The sequence below is a fragment of the Lithobates pipiens genome, unplaced genomic scaffold (assembly GCF_037356315.1).
Source record: "Lithobates pipiens isolate NorthernLeopardFrog02 unplaced genomic scaffold, aLitPip1_a1.2 Scaffold_27, whole genome shotgun sequence".
NCBI classification, from domain to species: domain Eukaryota; kingdom Metazoa; phylum Chordata; class Amphibia; order Anura; family Ranidae; genus Lithobates; species Lithobates pipiens.
This window is the reverse complement of record NW_027507788.1, coordinates 230,969,914-230,984,437: the sequence shown is the minus strand read 5'-3', so window position 1 is coordinate 230,984,437 and position 14,524 is coordinate 230,969,914.

Sequence of the window (14,524 nt, the reverse complement as noted above, 5' to 3'; positions counted from 1 at the left end):
TTGAAGTAGATACGATATCCCCGTATGGACACCAGTTGGGGAGGGGTCAGGACGGCACAACAAGACATCTTGTAAGCTAAGGAGGACACTGGTATCATCCCGATACCACCCTGGTATAATCTGCTACATGCCCATCCTAGAATGGCGCACTGAGGCTCCTGATAAATGTCAGACCCCAGATGGGGATCTTTGTTTTTGTGAAATAAATTGTTTAAAACATCATTGTGCTATTGAGTTTTTCCTTTCACATTTCCCGGATAACGACGCTGAGGAACCCAGAAGACCGACACTTTAAAGAGCCCGGAGGTGGTTCACATGCGTGCTTTGACTTGGCTTCATCACAAAGTCGCACGCTCCAAGGTGAGCATTTACTACCTAAGGGGGGGGGGGGGGGCACCTGAGTGAAGACACCCCGTCTTGGATCACACTTTATAATTGTTCCTGAATTGCACAAACTTTTATCACGTTACTAGAGACGCCGTTGGATGCGATTTACATGCACATGAGCACTTTGTCTTATGATCTGAATCACATACCCCCTGCAGTGTTGTTTATTTTCAGTGCGGTCATTTACGACATATTTGGATACTATATATATATATATATATATATATATATATATTATTTGTTTATATTTATGGTTTTATATACAGTTATGCACTTTAAATTGGTTTTGTGTGTATATCATATCCATTTATTAGTTATATTAATTTGATTAATGTGACATAGTTTTAGTATACACTACAATCTATATCGTTTCAGCGTATTCAATGAATGGGTTCCCCTCTTCTATCAGGACTCTTCAACCAGCTATAGTTATACAAGTCCATAAAAGATAACCCTCTACTGAACAAGTCCAGAGAAAAAGTTCCTCGTAGGCCGAAGAAGTGCCGGGTTCCAAGGAAGATGCCCTGCTGCCAAGTGCCCCACCGCCTTGGGCAGTTGACTGACCAGGTGCCCCACTGCTGGGGTCAAGCAACTGGCTGGATGTCCTGTTCACCAGATTCTCGGAGAGGTACAACTTTTAATACACAAAGTCCCTCAAAATAGTAAATATCCCAATTCTGGGGTCCCACGGGGTAATTTGCAGACTTTGCCCCGGGGTCATGTGACAATACCAAAACTCTGACACCGAAGTATCTTGCTATAACCACATAGGCTGCGTGGTTTCCAGGACTTGCTCTGCACATCAACAACCACTTAGATCTCTCCGAGGCACTGGTCACCTGGCCCGGGTCCCCCAGTGCCCCCAGAGCTGTGGCAATTGCATCCGGATCATAGCAAGGCAAAGACGGTACTCTGCCACTCCCCAGGAGTTCACCACAAGCAAGGCCATGTAGGCAAATGCAGCTACCAGTTACAGAGGGTAGGTGTGGACCACCAGGCTTTGGTGCCATAGGGGCAACTGTTATGTCCCTTGGACATGTGGTCTCTCAGGGTGTTGCTACACTGTTTCCACAAAAATAAGACCTACAAAGACTTTAACACACAGGCTGGAGGCACTTCTTACCCAGGGAAGGGTTTATTACTCACTCAGAAAGCGATGTACATAATTACATGGAGGAGTCGTAATACAACAGGTCTCCCTCTTATGCCGCGTACACACGACCGGACTTTCCGGGAAGAAAAGGTCCGATGGTCTTCCTGTTGGACTTTCAACAGAGTTACGATGGACTTCCGAATGAACAGACTTGCCCACACACGAATGGACTAAAGTCTGTTTGAAAGTCCGTCCCTTTTGAACGTGATGACGTACAACGGGACTAGAAAAGGAAGCTCAATAGCCAGTAGCCAATAGCTTCCCTCGCGTCTTATTTGGTCTGTCGGACCAGCACACAGACGAACGATTTTCCCGATACGAATTGAGTCCGTCAGACAGATTTGAAACATGTTCTATTTCTAGATCCGTCTGATTTTTTAAAGTAAATCGATCGGAATATCCCACACACGATCGGACTATCCGACGGAATGATTCCGTCTGACCTATTCTGCCAGAAAGTCCAGTGGTGTGTACGCGGCCAGGGCAGGACTTACCATTGGGCTTGACTGGGCTCAAGCCCATGGGCCCCACCCAATAGGGGGCCCCGCCAAGATACATGGCCTGGGTACTCGGCACTGCTCACAGTCACGCCCAGTCCTGCCCTATGATGACATAACACAGGGACTGGGCGTAACTGTGAGCCGAGCCGAGTACACTCGACTACTCTCGGCTCCACCCGGGACTGCGAGAGGACCCGAGAGCCGCCAAGAGGACCTGAGAGCCACCTAGATACACAGGACTCTGTATCTTGGCGGCGCCATTTTTAAACTTCAAGACTGCAAATGACAAGACTACACTGACAAGGCTGCAGATGATGGACAAGGCTGCAGATGGACACTGATAAGGCTGCATTGATGGGCGTTTAAATGTAAGTTTGGGGTGTGTGTTATACGCCAGTGCGTGTTATACGCCGATAAATACGGTAATGTATAGAACGTAGGGCCCGAAAGTGACTCAAGCCCAGGGGTCCCCACCACCCTAAGTCCTGCCCTGTACGCGGCATAAAGTATCATGCGGCTTCTTCCAGTCCCACACATACTTGTGACTGACTTCCTGGTACAGCCCCTCCCCCAGCATACATCAGGAGAAAAGGGTTAAGGGTCACAGTGATTCTGCACAAATATTACACCTCCTCTTATTCTCAAAGAAAAATATATATATAATAAGAGAACAAATACTCAACACATAAGAAGAAGGCAAGCAGGATCAGTTCAGCCAGTAGCATCTCCAACTCAGTTCTGTGGCTTCAGCAGAACTTCAGGAGCCCTTTGTCTGTTTCCTGACCTCCGATGTGTCCCGCGAGATTTCAGTGCTTTGCCAAAAAGGAGTTTGATGTCTTTGGCGGGCAGACATTTATGAAGTGGCAAAGGACTGGAAGGGATAGAGTCGGTCAAGGGTTCTGGAGATGTCAGGGGGTGTCCAACCAATCAGTCTCTGCGACTCCAGGCACATCTCCTCAGGAATATGGTCACCAACCGTTTCAGGGGTTGGATGTAAACTTGTGGGGTCATGCCAGACACCATGCCATATGTCACCAGTAGAGCCCTGAGTAGACTCTGGTGGTTGGTTAGAAAGAATGCGATTCCTTGATTGTGAAAGGTGTCATTGAACATAAACGCCATTCTCCAGGCGATCGGGGTACATTCCTCTTCCAAGAGGTCCATCATTAATGCCAGGAAATCAATGAGGCAAAACTCTGTAATTCCGAAACCATACAAGATGACATTGTTACATAGTATTACATAGTTACATAGTAGGTGAGGTTGAAAAAAGACACAAGTCCATCAAGTCCAACCCGTGTGCGTGATTATATGTGATTATTATATTATCCCTTTCCCACCGAGCGTACGCAGATGTGCGTACTCGGCTTCCGGGGGGTATACCGGGATGATGCCCGCACCTGCAGTCATCATCCCCATACCGTTTTCTTCAGCAGGCGATTGGCTATCCAGCCATAACAACCGATGTGGCTAAAAGCCGAGCGGGATGGGACGTCCCCCCCTCCCGCCGCCGTTACTGGTGCTCCTGCTCAATCGGGAGCACCGATTCCACATCCGCTGCCTCCGGCTGCCGGGGAGGGACTGGAATGACGCCGTAATCGGCTTTGTTCCAGTCTCCTTATTGTAAACACGGAAGCGACGTCATGACGTCACTTCCCGTTTACTCGGCTGCCAATGTCACCGGTTTAAAAAAAATATCCGGTATTCAGAATCGCCGTTTTCGGCGATCTGAATACATTGAAGTGTAAAGGAGGGGTGGGGGTCTTTTAGACCCCTGATCCCTCCATAAAGAGTACCTGTCACCACCTATTACTGTCACAAGGGATGTTTACATTCCTTGTGACAGCAATAAAAGTTATCCATTTTTTTTTAAAAACAATTTAGTCATTTTAAAATAAATTAAAAAATTTTTTAAAAATAAAAATTTTTTAAAGCGCCCGCCGTCTCCGCGAGCTTGCGAAGCAAAGAAAACGCATGCGGAAGTCACGCCCGCGTATGTAAACGGTGTTCAAATCACACATGTGAGGTATCGCCACGGTCGTCAGAGCGAGAGCAATAATTCTAGCACTAGACCTCCTCTGTAACTCTAACCTGGTAACCGTAAAAAAATGTAAAACGTCGCCTATTGAGATTTTTAGGTACAGTAGTTTGTAGTCATTCCACGAGTGCGTGCGATTATAAAGTGTGACATGTTTGGTATCTATTTACTCGGCGTAACATTATCTTTCACATTATGCAAAAAAATTGGGCTAATTTTACTGTTTCTTTTTTTTAAATTCATGACAGTGTCCCTTTTCCCAAAAAGTTGCGTTTAAAACACCGCTGCGCAAATACCGTGTGACATAAAATATTGCAACAATCGCCATTTTATTCTCTAGAGTCTCTGCTAAAAATATATATATAATATTTGGGGGTTCCAAGTAATTTTCTAGCAAAAAATATGGATTTTAACTTGTAAACACCAAATGCCAAAAATAGACTTAGTCATGAAAGGGTTATTATGTGTTGGTGAATAAGGATGAGCCGAACACCGTCCCCCCCGTCACCCCCCTGTTCGGTTCGCACCAGAACCTGCGAACAGACCCAAACTTCGTGTGAACTTTAGAACCCTATTAAAGTCTATGGGACTCGAACGTTCTAAATATAAAGTGCTAATTTTAAAGGCTAATATGTAAGTTATTGTCCTAAAAAGTGTTTGGGGACCCGGGTCCTGCCCCAGGGGAGTGTTTGGGGACCCGGGTCCTGCCCCAGGGGAGTGTTTGGGGACCCGGGTCCTGCCCCAGGGGAGTGTTTGGGGACCCGGGTCCTGCCCCAGGGGAGTGTTTGGGGACCCGGGTCCTGCCCCAGGGGAGTGTTTGGGGACCCGGGTCCTGCCCTAGGGGACATGGATCAATGCAAAAAAAAGTTTTAAAAACAGCCATTTTTTCGGGAGCAGTGGTTTTAATAATGATTAAAGTGAAACAATAAAAGTGTAATATTCCTTTAAATTTCGTACCTGGGGGGTGTCTATAGTATGCCTGTGAAGGGGCGCATGTTTCCCGTGCTTAGAACTGTCCCTGCACAAAGTGTCTTTTTCTGCAGGAAAAAAAGTCATTTAAAATCACTCGCGGCTATAATGAATATAATGAGCCCAAAGAGTCCTCAAAAACCTCCTTAAAGCGGAGCTCCACCCTAAAGTGGACCTTCCGCTCATCGGAACCCTCCCCCCCTCCGGCGCCACAATTGGCACCTTTCAGGGGGGAGGGGGGTGCAGATACCTGTACAGTACAGGTATCTGCACCCACTTCCGGGATAGCTCTCTGCGGAAAGGGGCGTAGATTACGCCCCTTTCCGCAAGTGCCCGCCCCCTTCCGCAAGTGCCCCGCTGCCTGCTGGGAAACACACAGATCCCAGAGGCAGCGGGGACCGTCCTTATTGCGCAGGGTGACTTGCGCATGCGCAGTAGGGAACCGGGAAATGAAGCCGAAAGGCTCCATATCCTGATTCCCATAGCCAAGATGGCGGCGGCAGCACCCGAGAGACGATCTAGAGATCGGCTTCGGGTGCCGACATCGCGGGCGCGCTGGACAGGTAAGTACCACTATTTTAAAAGTCAGCAGCTGCAGTATTTGTAGCTGCTGGCTTTAAAAAAAAAAAAAAAAACGCGGAGTCCCGGCGGACTCCCGCTTTAAAGCGAGACTTCAGGGATTCCACCCAGTGGTCTACCTCAGAAAGCAATGTAGATTGGGCAATGGCAAGAGGGGGCATGCCCAGGGCTTTGATCCAGTCCCTATCATAGCGGGGGGACCTCCTTTACTTACAAAATATAGGCGTAGAGTTTCCGTGCGCTTGCCTAATGTCACAATGGGTTTCACATATCCTAAGGGCTGTAGCAGTTCCTTGCTGTAGGTTTGTAGTGTGAGATTTGTAGGTTGGAGCGGTAGGGACCTGATGCCTTTATATCAGTCCATGAAATGACGGACACAGCCGCCCCGTATCAACATCCATGGAGAGAGGACAGCCATTGAGTGCGACATCCACTTTTATCTCAGGAGTGTTCCCAGCTACCCCAAACATTCCACCATGCTGGACGCAGGTCTCCTCATCAGAGCTGGAGCCGTTCTTGTCAGTATCCACATGAAATGTCTGTACCTTTTGTGGTAGTGTTCGGGGCGTGTGAGCTGCGGCAAACACGCCCAATATGACCAGACTTTCCACAAAGAAAACAAATGACCTCCTTGAACTTGCAAGCAGGTGCCCTGTGAGAAGTGTTACCACAATGGTAGCAAGTTGGTGTCCTAGAGACGGAAGAATTAGGGTGGCGAGGTTTAGGGTGATTTGGCAGTGGGTGTCGGGTGATAGCCGTGTGGAATATTTCCTCTCCCTGGCTTGCAGGAGGTTCAGGTGGTGCCTTTAGTAGGGTGGCGTCCCGTGTAGCCAACTCCATGACCGTAGCAAGGTGCGTGGCTTTCATGCTCTGTGAGTAAACGTTTCTGTATGGCTGGGTCGCAGAATCCCATGACAAACATGTCGCGGAGAGCCGTCTGCAGGTCTCCAAACTGACAAGTGGCAGCTGGTTTACATAAAGCAATGATATAAGTCTTTATATCCTCCCCAGCACGCCGCCTCCTACTGTAGAATATATACCGCTCTGCGATTTCTAGCGGCTTTGGGTTGTAGGGCTCATGTAGACTCTGAATTATCTCAGGTAAGGGCTCAGAGGCCGGCTTGTGTGAGAAATGAAGTCTCTGAGAGCGCCATATGCAGCCCAACCCAATGCTGTGAGCAAAACGGCAACTTTCTTTTCTACAGCCACACTATTGGTTTCCATATACTGCTCCAGCCTCTCCACCCAGGAGCTCCATGATTCAGCAGCAGGATCAACCCTATGAAAGCCACGTGTGCTAAAATCCACAATCCTCCTTGCCACTGTTGTGTCCCTTGGACACGGGGTCTCTCAGGGTGTTGGTAGCAATGCTGCCAGCGTCTGCTCAGCAAGTTACACACAACTGGATGCACTTCTTATCCAGGGAAGGGTTTATTATTCCAGACTGCCAGAAGACACCCGCTGGTGGACATCAGTACTGTGGGCCAAAGGTCTGACAGCGCCACCAGCAGGTGAAACCTTTCCTGACAGGAATTTTGGGGTACAACGATCCAAGGATCAACTGAGGAAGCGCTGGTCAGACCTGAAACTGAGGGAGCGCGATCAATACAGAAGAATCAGGAAACTGCTTCTAAGAAGTAAGTATTTGTCGTGTGTTCTTGTTATTATTATTACTTGCATGCTGCTCCATGTGCTTTTCTTTACTGTTGTACAGTTTAAAATGGCAAGTTTCAGGTTTGTGGGCACAGTAATCGTTCGTAGTAAACATTGCTTGTTCGCCCACTAATACAATGTTTTTGGCAGGAGCAGGTTAACTACTAAAAAAAAGTTTAGTATATTGTTGTCTAGATGGGTTTGTAACTAGAATGAAATGCAAACTTGATTCAGTGTAAGGAGAGGACACTCAGCAGCTCTTTTATACCTGGGGTCACAGGTCATTCTCTTCCCTTTTATACCTGGGGTCACAGGTCACTCGTTTCCCTTTTATACCTGGGGTCACAGGTCACTCTCTTCCCTTTTATACCCGGTGTCACAGGTCATTCTCTTCCCTTTTATACCTGGGGTCACAGGTCACTCTCTTCCCTTTTATACCTGGGGTCACAGGTCATTCTCTTCCCTTTTTTACCTGGGGTCACAGGTCATTCTCTTCCCTTTTATACCTGGTGTCACAGGTCATTCTCTTCCCTTTTATACCTGGGGTCACAGGTCACTCTTTTCCCTTTTATACCTGGGGTCAAAGGTCATTCTCTTCCCTTTTATACCTGGGGTCACAGGTCACTCTCTTCCCTTTTATACCTGGGGTCACAGGTCACTCTCTTCCCTTTTATACCTGGGGTCAAAGGTCATTCTCTTCCCTTTTATACCTGGGTTCACAGGTCACTCTCTTCCCTTTTTTACCTGGGTTCACAGGTCACTCTCTTCCCTTTTATACCTGGGGTCACAGGTCACTCTCTTCCCTTTTATACCTGGGGTCAAAGGTCATTCTCTTCCCTTTTATACCTGGGGTCACAGGTCATTCTCTTCCCTTTTATACCTGGGGTCACAGGTCATTCTCTTCCCTTTTATACCTGGGGTCACAGGTCACTCTCTTCCCTTTTATACCTGGGGTCACAGGTCATTCTCTTCTCTTTTATACCTGGGGTCACAGGTCACTCTCTTCCCTTTCATACCTGGGTTCACAGGTCACTCTCTTCCCTTTTTTACCTGGGTTCACAGGTCACTCTCTTCCCTTTTACACCTGGGGTCACAGGTCATTCTCTTCTTCTGATCTGCTTCAAGAATGTGGTTCTAAATGCATTGTATGCATGGGGGGGCAGGTGTCATAGCACCTTGGACACTCAGGCCTGATCCTGGGTGGCTGCACCATGCCCAGGTGTCGGAAGTTGTTGCAAAGGGTAGTCGCCGAAGCTGCAGCAGTTGCTTACTGTTACATTCAGCAGCAGCAGCACCCGGCTCTCTAGACTCTCTTATTGTACCATCCATTGGCCTCTCTGCTGCCCACTGCACTGGTTGTTAGACTCACCTGCTGTCTGGCATCTAGCAACCAGTGACATCACATACAGTGCCTTGCGAAATTATTCGGCCCCCTTGAACTTTTCAACCTTTTGCCACATTTCAGGCTTCAAACATAAAATTTAAATTTTTGTGAAGAATCACCAACAAGTGGGACACAATTGTGAAGTGGAACGAAATCTATTGGATATTTTAAACTTTTTTAGCAAATAAAAAACTGAAAAGTGAAAAGTGCAAAATTATTCGGCCCCTTTACTTTCAGTGCAGCAAACTCACTCCAGACGTTCAGCGAGGATCTCTGAATGATCCAATGTTGTCCTAAATGACTGATGGTGATAAATAGAATCCACCTGTGTGTAATCAAGTCTCTGTATAAATGCACCTGCTCTGTGATAGTCTCAGGGTTCTGTTGAAAGCGCAGAGAGCATCATGAAGACCAAGGAACACACCAGGCAGGTCCGTAATACTGTTGTGGAGAAGTTTAAAGCCGGATTTGGATACAAAAAGATTTCCCAAGCTTTAACCACTTGAGGACCGCCGTATTGCCAATGTACGTCAGCACAATGGCACAGGCAGGCACAATCACGTACATCTACGTGATTGCCTTCCAGCGGGTGGGGGGTCCGATCGGACCCCCTCCCGCTGGTTACGGCGGTCCGATTCGGTCCAGGAGCGCTCCGTGATGAGGGGATGGCCGTTGGTTTTCGGCCACCCCCTCTGGATCGCTCCTGGCCAATGAGAAGCTTCCTCCCCTGTGTATTGTTTACACAGGAAGGAGGAAGTGATGTCATTCTCCTCGGGGCGGTCTTTTTGACCGGACTACGAGGAGAAGAGTAAAAGTAAGTGTGCACCAACACTACACTGACATGTAGGTACACACAGGCACACAAACCCCCCCCCCGATCCCCCCCCCCGCCCCCCCTCCCCCCCCAGTCACAGTGTCACTGATTGCATTGATCATTTCTTTACTGATCAATGCATTCAGTGTCAGTTGTGACAGTAAAAACTGTCAGGACAGTTAGTGTTAGGTCCAGGGTAGCCCCCTATCACCCCCCAATAAAGATTTAACCCCCTGATTGCCCCTAGAGTTAACCCTTTCACCCCCTTTTGCCAGTGTCACTAAGCGATCATTTTTCTGATCGCTGCATGTGTCGCTAGGTAGCTAGTTATTTTTTTAGGTTCACCGCCAGGTTTTTATATCGCTAGGTACCCCGATATACTACCCAATAATGGTTTTAACCCCCTGATTTCCGCTAGTTAACCCTTTCACCCCCTTTTGCCAGTGTCACTAAGCGATCGTTTTTCTGATCGCTGCATTAGTGTCGCTACAGTCGCTAGGTAGCTAGTTATTTTTTTAGGTTCACCGCCAGGTTTTTATAGCGCTAGGTACCCCGATATACTACCCAATAATGGTTTTAACCCCCTGATTGCTGCTAGTTAACCCTTTCACCCCCTTTCACCAGCGATCACAGTATAAGTGTCACTGGTGATGCTGGTTAGCCAGTTAGTTATTTAGGTTCCCCGTCAGGTTTTTATATAGCGCCAGGGACCCCCATATACTACCTAATAAAAATTTGAACCCCCTGATTGCTCCTAGTTAACCCTTTCACCACTGATCACCGTATAAGTGTTACGGGTGACTCTGGTTAGTTTGTTTTTTATAGCATCAGGGCACCCACCATTTATTACCCAATAAAGGTTTAACCCCCTGATCACCCGGCGGGTGATATCAATTAGGTTTTAGGGTCAGGGTCTGCGTCGCCCCAGGCAGCGCTAGGTTAGTGCCAGTACCGCTAACACCCACACACAAAGCATAAACCTCCCGTAGTGGTATAGAATCTGAACAGATCAATATCTGATCTGATCAGATCTATACTAGCGTCCCCAGCAGTTTAGGGTTCCAAAAAAACGCATTGTTAGCGGGATCAGCCCAAATACCTGCTGGCACCTGCGTTTTGCCCCTCTGCCCAGCCCACCCAAGTGCAGTATCGATCGATCACTGTCACTTACAAAACACTAAACACATAACTGCAGCGATCGCAGAGTCAGGCCTGATCCCTGCCATCGCTAACAGGTTTTTTGGTAGCATTTTATATTCAAATCCGGAAGGCAGTGCTTGGTTTTCGGGGTCCCGTACGTGGCTAGGCTCCCAAAAAGTCCCCCACATGTGGTATCCCCGTACTCGGGAGAAGCAGCAGAATTTATTTTGGGGTGTAATTTGACTTCTGCCCATAGCATGTGTGAGCAATATATCATTTAGTGACAACTTTGTGCAAAAAAAAAAAAGTTTGTAATATTCCCGCAACTTTTGGCAAAATATAAAATATTCCATGGACTCAAAATGCCTCTCAGTAAATAGCTTGGGGTGTCTACTTTCCAAAATGGGGTCATTTGGGGGGGTTTTGTGCTATTTTGGCATTTTATGGACTTCGAAACTGTGATAGGTAGTGAGGAGTGAAATCAAAAATTTGCACCCTTAGAAATCCTGAAGGTGGTGATTGGTTTTCGGGGTGCCGTGCGCGACTAGACTCCCAAAAAGTCCCACACATGTGGTATCCCCATACTCGGGAGAAGCAGCAGAATGTATTTTGGGGTGTCATTTCACATATGCCCATAGCATGTGTGAGCAATATATCATTTAGTGACAACTTGGTGCAAAAAAAAAAAAGTTTGTAATATTCCCGCAACTTGTGGCAAAATATAAAATATTCCATGGACTCAACATGCCTCTCAGTAAATAGCTTGGGGTGTCTACTTTCCAAAATGGGGTCATTTTGGGGGGTTTTGTGCTATTTTGGCATTTTATGGCCTTCGAAACTGTGATAGGTAGTGAGGAGTTAAATCAAAAATTTGCACCCTTAGAAATCTTGAAGGTGGTGATTGGTTTTCGGGGGGGCCGTGCGCGACTAGACTCCCAAAAAGTCCCACACATGTGGTATCCCCATACTCGGGAGAAGTAGCGTAATATATTTTGGGGTGCAATTCCACATATAACCATGGCATGTGTGAGCAATATATCATTTAGTGACAACTTTTTGTAAAAAAATTTTTTTTTTTTTTTTTTTGTCATTATTCAATCCCTTAGGACAAAAAAAATAAATATTCAATGGGCTCAACATACCCATCAGCAATTTCCTTGGGGTGTCTACTTTCCAAAATGGGGTCATTTGGGGGGGATTTGTACTGCCCTGCCATTTTAGCACCTCAAGAAATGAGATCGGCAGTCATAAATTAAAAGCTGTGTAAATTCCAGAAAATGTACTCTAGTTTGTAGACGCTATAACTTTTGCGCAAACCAAAAAATATACGCTTATTGACATTTTTTTTACTAAAGACATGTGGCTGAATAAATTTTGCCCTCAATGTATGACTAAAATTTAGTTTATTCGATTTTTCTTATAACAAAAAGAAGAAAATATCTTTTTTTTTCAAAATTTTCGCTCTTTTTCCATTTATATCGCAAAAAAAAAAAATCGCAGAGGCAATCAAATACCATCAAAAGAAAGCTCTATTTGTGGGAAGAAAAGGACGCAAATTTCGTTTGGGTGCAATATTGCATGACTGCGCAATTACCAGTTAAAGCAGCGCAGTGCGAAATTGCAAAAAGACCTCTGGTCCTTAAGGTATTTATTGGTCCGGAGCTGAAGTGGTTAAACATCCCAAGGAGCACTGTGCAAGCCATCATTTTGAAATGGAAGGAGTATCAGACCGCTGCAAATCTACCAAGACCTGGCCGTCCCTCTAAACTTTCAGCTTAGACAAGGAGAAGACTGATCAGAGATGCAGCCAAGAGGCCCATGATCACTCTGGATGAACTGCAGAGAACTACAGCTGAGGTGGGAGAGCCTGTCCATAGGACAACAATCAGTCGTACATTGCACAAATCTGGCCTTTATGGAAGAGTGGCAAGAAGAAAGCCATTTCTCAAAGATATCCATAAAAAGTCTTGTCTAAAGTTTGCCACAAGCCACCTGGGAGACACACCAAACATGTGGAAGAAGGTGCTCTGGTCACATGAAACCAAAATCACACTTTTTGCTCACAATGCAAAACGATATGTTTGGCGTAAAAGCAACACAGCTCATCACCCTCAACACACCATCCCCACTGTCACACATGGTGGTGGCAGCATCATGGTTTGGGCCTGCTTTTCTTCAGCAGGGACAGGGAAGATGGTTACAATTGAGGGGAAGATGGATGCAGCCAAATACAGGACCATTCTGGATGAAAACCTGTTGGAGTCTGCAAAAGACCTGAAACTGGGACGGAGATTTATCTTCCAACAAGACAATGATCCCAAACATACAGCAAAATCTACAAAGGAATGGTTCACAAATAAACGTATCCAGGTGTTAGAATGGCCAAGTCAAAGTCCAGACCTGAATCCAATCGAGAATCTGTGGAAAGAGCTGAAAACTGCTGTTCACAAACGCTCTCCATCCAACCTCACTGAGCTCCAGCTGTTTTGCAAGGAAGAATGGGCAAGAATTTCAGTCTCTGGATGTGCAAAACTGATAGAGACACCCCAAGCGACTTGCAGCTGTAATCGCAGCAAAAGGCGGCTCTACAAAGTATTAACACAAGGGGGCCCAATCATTTTGCACGCCCCACTTTTCATTTTTTTATTAGTTAAAAAAGTTTCAAAAATCCAATAGATTTCATTCCACTTCACAATTGTGTCCCACTTGTTGGTGATTCTTCACAAAAAATAAACATTTTATATCTTTATGTTTGAAGCCTGAAATGTGGCAAAAGGTTGAAAAGTTCAAGGGGGTGAATACTTTCGCAAGGCACTGTAATGAGGCCAAGGCAAGGTCCCAGCATTCAGAGCGGAGGAGGACCTTCTTCCTCCTTCACGCCGGGTCAAGTTTGGCTCCATCCACCTCCTCCATCTTCTCCAAGCAGAATGGCTCAGAGCCTGAGGGAAGGAAGCACGCCTGAAGAGCTGAGTGTGAGCGCTCCTCCTGCCTGAGGGGTCCATGTTCTGGAGCTCATCTAACAGCAATACTTGTACAATTGCAGTTGTGGTGCTAAATGAATTATTTCATGATAAGTATGTGGGAGATATCATTGCTAACCTTCTAAAAATGCTCTTTGCCTGGCTGCAATGCTGACCCGTAGGTCTGAATGCTTTCTAAGCCAGAGCCTGTATGCACATCAGAAAAGGTGGAGGAAAGTTAACATTTCTTATCTGCGTACCTCCGCCGGGTTAATGAATACAAATATTGGAACAGAGCCAGGGTGCTGGCATTTTCAGAAAGAAGAGTCAATGGTGGAAACATAAAAACAGATTAGAACTTTCTAATCGGCAGCTTCATCCTTCTAGGAAGCTTTTCCATCAGATTTCTCAAACCTTTACATGCACTTTATGTGATAATGATTAAGCCCCTCCCCTTCATGACATTGTCAAAAAGGGGTGGAGAATGGGTGACCTTAACACGATGCCGCCCCCCCGTGTAAAAAGTTCTGCGGACGCCAATGATTCTATACATTAAGATAAAAACCCTTCTGTGTCCAGCAGCCCCCCTCAGCCCCCATAATACTTACCCGAGCCCCCTCTCAATCCAGCGATGTTGCAGGAGAGCCTGGGCTGTCGGAAACTCTCCCTCCTTATTGGCTGAGGGAGCAGCAGGCAAGATTGGCTGTCAAAGTCAGTGAGCCAATAAGGAGAGAGGGGGGTGGGGCCGAGACGCGGCTCCAATGTGGAATGGACATACAGAGCAGAGGTTCGGCTCAATTTTATTACCAGAAGACCTCAATAGGAATTCCTGGTCTTAGAGCGCCATCTGGTGGTTAGGTGCAGTCAGCATTTAAGCGAAAATTTGGTTAAAGTGATTCCAAAAGCTCATGCATTCTATGGCTTGAAGGTAAAAAAAAAAAACTCCT